Here is a 6342-nt window from a genome sequence, read left to right on the forward strand (position 1 = left end):
TGTTACAGTGAAAGGGAGTGTTGTGTTCTCAGCATTTTGGGTAATTGGGCAACTTCTTTAGATGTCTAAGAATTTAGGAACCTAGCTTTAGATATCCATTTTTGAAAGCCTGGGCCTGTGTGGAATGGAAAATTTCCCATAAAAGTTGAATGTTTATCCATAGATCTTGTTCTGAGTTTTGTCTTTCATGTCAGGGAACCTGTGTGATCTTGCATGTCTGTGAAGCACCATGCACATGAATAGTAAACAGTGAATGCCCGTTATAAATTAATTACAATCTAGAAAGACATGTGGTTGCTCACTATAACTAAGTAGGTTGTAAAGAGAAAATAACTCCAGGATAATTTTTTAATTTTTTTTCATTTACTGATAAAGACAATGCTGCGTTGAAACAAATTCAGCTTTTACCAAGCAAATATTTAAAAGAAAATCTTAGATCTTAAAATATATTAGCCCTCTTCCCATTCCATCCTTTAGAAGCAATACCAGTACATTTAGATGAACTTCTGCATGCAGAGGTTTACAGTATAATTAGCACATAGCAATTTCAAAAAGAGTAATTAATACAGTGGATTTATTTTCCACTAGAGAACTTGTGTTAGGTGGGTCTTGTTCTGGTTGGGATTATTTCACACATAGAAAAAATTCTTCCAGAGAACTTCCCAAGAAATAGAACTGGGGGTCATTTGAAACATTCACATTGCTATGCAGATTTGTTTGGAGAACATACCTGTTTTGTTCTTTTTCTTAGATTGTTTTGTACTCTGGAGAGAGGATTTATAATGATTACTATGAAGCTATGAAAGAACGGGTGCGGTTCACTAATTCTAATCCCGAATTGGGTGACGGCTCCATAATTCGATATCCTGAACCTGAAGTCAATGGACACTGGCATATATCAGTGCAGAGTGAAGAAAGCTCCTGGAGTTGAAACAGAAAAAATACACTTGACTGTGCTTGGTAAGATTCTTGTTCAGACATGATACACTCTGTTTTCGGAGGGCAAATTGTTACATGACATATTACATTTGACACTTAAAATGAGAGAGGTTCTTGTGCATGATCAATTCATACATTAATACTGAATTGTAAGTAGATAAATTTGTTTTTAGTGCTCCAAAATTAGAGGATTGATTCCTTCCCCACTCCCCCCCCACCACACACACACACAATGGCAGAGAATGAGGCCAAAATGTAGAAATAATTAACATTTCTTGAAAATGGCTCTAGAATTATTCAAAAACATAGGCTGATTTCAACTTTTGTGCAATGAAAAATTATTTACTTGCCAAGGCTTAATTAACGGACACCATAGCTGACTTTTTATTAATTAAATAATGCCTTATTTATTAGTAAAGCCAGCAAGGACTAAATGCTACATTGAAGGATCGCAAGAAACTGGAAACGACCTTATTCTGAAATGTGCATCAAAAGAAGGCTCCCCATTTTTGTCTTACAACTGGAGGAAATTAACTGGCATAGAGGAACTTCCGGCCAAGTCATTATTGAGTAATGTTTATCCTTTACTATTTTAATTTTAATATATCTAAGATGGATAATAGGCTTTGTCTTTGTTTTTATTTCATCTTGAAATGCTAAGCATTTTTATGCCTAAATTTTACTGTCTTAAAATCCGGTATCTTGCAGATTACCTGTGTTAGACACATACATTACACTCTTGGCAAGGAAGTATTCTCAGCAGTCTAGTGGTATGGCGTACCAAGACTTAATATTGAAATTAAATGCTATGGAATAAACTTCCAGTTATTCATAAAAGAATCCTAGTATTACCTATGACAGCTCTTTGCTTCTTGACAGATGTCTCTCTTTTTTTTTTTTTTCAAACGGATGTTAATATAACTAAGACACACTGGCTTTTTAAATAAAATTTGTTATGTAATGGATTAACACCTTTGGAAATATCAAATACTTACCTTTAAGGAAAAATGGTAACCAAAGTTCCTTCAATATTTGTAGATAAAGATACAGGTGTACTTTCGGTGAAAAATGCCTCTCCGGAGTACTCTGGTACCTACAGTTGTGTGGCTGCAAACAGAATTGGCACTGATGTGTCTTTCATTGTGCTAAATGTCACTCCTCGTAAGTATTTGCTGTATGGTGCTTGTCACAAAATCAGAAGTGTTGAATGAGTTAAAAAAATAAAATCAACGGATCCTTTTGTAATCTATAAAAGAAATCAACCCTAGAACAGAGAGTGGACACCTTTTTTGATTTTGTTATATTTTTGGGTATTGAGCATTCTTTGATCTTCAACAAACAAGTCAGTCTTTCTACCTGTCTTTGGAATGAAGATTTTTAAAAATTTAAACAGGTGTTTGTGTTTCAGCACTCATGTATCAGTTCAGTACTATTTCTCAGTATAGAAAATAGGGAACTTGTATTTTTATTTGAAGGTGTAAGAGGGGAATTATCTCATTAAAGAAAGTCAGTTAAAGGCCAGTATCATAGTAACCTCTATTAATCTATTCTAGCTAGAAATGCAGCTGGCATAATTGCTGGAGCAGTTAGTGGAACTCTTCTGGGTCTCTCCTTACTGGCCTTTCTCATCTTCTGTTCCTGTAAGAAACGTAAAGAGAAAAAATATGAAAAAGAACTGCAGCATGACATTAGGTAACGACCCACTGTCTTTACTTTTTGAGCAGTAATACCCGAAACTAGAAAATAACTTTCTCTTAATGTCTTTTCATAGATACTATATTTCTTATGGCTGTTTAGAATTCGGCATTGACCTAAGCCAGTGCATTAACCCAGTGTGACAGCTAAGAGGATAAACTGATACTTCTAATGTAGTATACATTAATATGCCTGTATCCTATTTTCTGATATATTTCAAAATGTTTTGTTGCATTAAAATAGATTCTGAAAGTGGTAAATATTTGAAACACACTTTGGTTTAAAGTAGTCGACAGTAATACTGTTCTTATTGCTTTTATTATTTGAATAGATCAATAGAAAAAAAAACAAATAGAAGAAATTTTCCCAATCCCTCAAAACACCAATAAATTCTTGGTTTAAACAACTTTTATTTGTATCTATTTTCAGAGAGGATGTTTCTCCTCCAAAGTGTCGTACTTCAATAGCCCGCAGCTATATAGGCAGCAATTGTTCTTCTCTGGGTTCAGTGTCTCCCTCCAATATGGAAGGATGTGCCAAGACTCCATATAATCAAATACCAAGTGAAGACTTTGAACGTCCTTCTGGTCAAAACCCAACTATTCCACTGTCAAAGGTAGCTGCACCTAATCTAAGTAGAATGGGAGCTGGCCCTGTGATGATTCCAGCACAGAGCAAGGATGGTGTTAATTTATACTCTTTTTATTCTTTACGAATATTTTTTAAAAAACCCTCAAAACCCTACATTTAAAAAGTGCACAAAATTGTCCTTGAAGAAAATGAACTTGTGTTGGGGGCTCTGCCTGTCTCAAGCTCTCCAGACACTAAGCTGAACAGCCTGTCTCCTGGGAACCTTTGAGCCACACGGAGTGGTGAGGAACCCCCCCCCCCATCTTGCCCCAACACACTCACACTCTCTCTCTCTCTCTCTCTCAGTTCACGTATAACTTTCTACTTTTGTAATCAAACCTGGGCTAGCTTTCGCCAATACCCCACCTGTAATTGTGTAGTATTGTAAGCGTTTGTGTTTCTCTCCTTGCATGGTATCACTGTCTTTTATATACCTGGCAATAAACTAACTGTTATAATCAAGCTGGTTGTCAGTCTCTCTCTCTCTCCCAACTTCATCTACTCCTTTGTGTTCTTGGCTTCCCTAGCTTGCTCCACAGCAACGCTTCTTTTACCTAAGCCAAAGATCCCTGGAGTGCCCAAAAACCCTATGGGTTTGCTCACCAAGGGGGTTACTGCTAGAACAATTGTAGACTGAGGGTGAATCAGGGGCTGGAGGAACCCAGCCCTGAAAACCTTAGGTCCTGCAGGAAAGCTCCATTGGGAAGGGACTTATAGCCATATGAACACACCAGTAACACAAGCAGTACATTAATAGAATCACACACACCCCTTCCAGGAAGGTAACCCTAATAAATGAGCATACTCCAAGGTGATGGGCAAGTCTGGTAACACAGGTTTAAAAGCCATTGCCTGAAAATGTAGTGTTAAACTTGGGTTTGGAATATGCCATGTGACATGTATACTAGAGAGCATTCTGAACTGGGAGAATATTCAAATATTGTTGGCTGCAGTACTCCTTGGTATGCAACCTCTGTTCGTGAGCTGCTTAAGGGAATCTCATTTAGCTGTCATTTTATTTCAGGTTAAACTAGAGAGGTGTGCTACTTTCAAATGTAGTTTAAACTCTTACACAAACACCTTACCAGCAAATGAAGTAGCACATCTCTAGGAGTTGAGCTTACCCCTTGATAAAAGGTTACATTATAAAATGTAAAAGTGTCTCTTTCATCTCTCTGCTCTGCAATTCTCAAGCTTATGCAGATTTCATTTAAGCCAACCTAGAGTTTTCTGTCAAGTGAGCTTTTCTGCACTATAAAAAAAAATACATATTTAAAAATGATCTCTCACCCTGGATGTGCTTGAGGAGCTTTCCATTCAGTTGCTCTACCTCTTCCAGCATCGTCAGATCCACTGCAACATGAACAAAATCCATCACTACCACCGAAACCCAGGATAACAGAAAACCATCAGTGATGTTCCCTATTCCTCTAAATGTTTTTAGAATTTTAATGTTAGCAGTAATTTGTCAATGTTTGAGATCTTTCTTCCAGCATGAGAATTGTGCTGTTAAGATAAGCATGTATTTCATACAGAAACACTGAGTTCAATCTTAAAAGTGGAAGAGTCAAGCATTCAGTGCTGGGAAGTGCCAGAATTAAAGCTGCAAGAGTGGATACGCAGTGTTAGAATCATAGAATCATAGAGTATTAGAGTTGGAAGGGACCTCAGGAGGTCATCTAGTCCAACCCCCTGCTCAAAGCAGGACTAACCTCAGCTATATCATCCCAACCGGGGTTTTGTCAAGCCTCAGCTTAAAAACCTCTAAGGATAGAGATCCCACCATCTCCCTAGGTAACCCATTCCAGTGCTTCACCACCCTCCTAGGGAAAAACTTTTTCCTAATGTCCAGCCTAGACCTCCCGCCCTGCAACTTGAGACCGTTGCTCCTTGTTCTGTCATCTGCCACCACCGAGAACAGCCTAGCCCCATCCTCCCTGGAACCCCCTTTCAGGTACTTAAAGGCCGCTATAAAATCCCCCCTCACTCTTCTCTTTTGCAGATTAAACAAGCCCAGTTCCCTCAGCCTCTCCTCATAAGTCCTGTGCTCCAGCCCCCTAATCATTTTGGTTGCCCTCCGCTGGACTCTCTCCAACTTCTCCACATCCTTTTTGTAGTGGGGGACCCAAAACTGGACACAATATTCTAAATGCAGCCTCACCAATGTCGAATAGAGGGGAATAATCACTTCCCGTGACCTGCTGGCAATGCTCCTCCTCATGCAGCCCAATATGCCATTAGCCTTCTTGACAACCAGGGCACACTGCTGACTCATATGCAGCTTTTTATCCACCGTTACCCCCAGGTCCCTTTCTGCAGAGCTGCTGCCCAGTTCGTTGGTCCCCAATCTATAGCTGTGCATGGGATTCTTCCTTCCTAAGTGGAGGACTCTGCACTTTTCTTTGTTGAACCTCATTAGATTTCTTTTGGCCCAATCCTCCAGTTTGTTTAGGTCACTCTGTATCCTATCCCTACCTCCAGGGTATCTACCACTCCCCCCAGCTTAGTGTCATCCGCAAACTTGCTGAGGGTGCAATCTACCCCATCCTCCAGATCATTAATGAAAATGTTGAACAAACGCAACCCCAGGACCAATCCCTGGGGCATTCCACTTGTGACCAGCTGCCAGCTACACATGGAGCCTTTCATCACTACTCATTTAGCCCTATGCTCTAGCCAGTTCTCTATCCATTTTATGGTCCATTCATCCAACCCATACTTCTGTAACTTGCCGATAAGAATACTGTGAAAGACAGTATCAAAAGCTTTGCTAAAGTCAAGGTATATCACGTCCACCACCTTCCCTACATCCACAGAGCCAGTCACCTCATCATAGAAAGCAATCAGGTTGGTCAGGCATGACTTTCACTTGCTGAATCCATGTTGACTGTTCCTGATCACCTTACTTTCTTCCAAGTGCCTTAAAATGGATTCCTTAAGGACCTGCTCCATGATTTTTCCAGGGATTGAAGTGAGGCTGACTGGTCTGTAGTTCCCTGGATCCTCTTTCCTCCCTTTTTTGAAGATGGGCACTAGATTTGCTTTTTTCCAGTCCTCAGGGACCTCCCCCTGTTGCCA

At 39.5% G+C, this 6342-nt stretch overlaps 1 pseudogene; it reads left to right on the forward strand.

Moving 5' to 3' along the window:
• Positions 1 to 751: 751 nt before the first annotated feature.
• Positions 752 to 3385, forward strand: LOC137151443 (coxsackievirus and adenovirus receptor-like; annotated as a pseudogene).
• The last annotated feature ends 2957 nt before the right edge of the window (positions 3386 to 6342 follow it).

The sequence above is a fragment of the Emydura macquarii genome, unplaced genomic scaffold (assembly GCF_026122565.2).
Source record: "Emydura macquarii macquarii isolate MOO-44397 ecotype Brisbane River unplaced genomic scaffold, CSIRO-AGI_Emac_v2 contig_1067, whole genome shotgun sequence".
In the NCBI taxonomy this organism is placed as follows: Eukaryota; Metazoa; Chordata; order Testudines; family Chelidae; genus Emydura; species Emydura macquarii.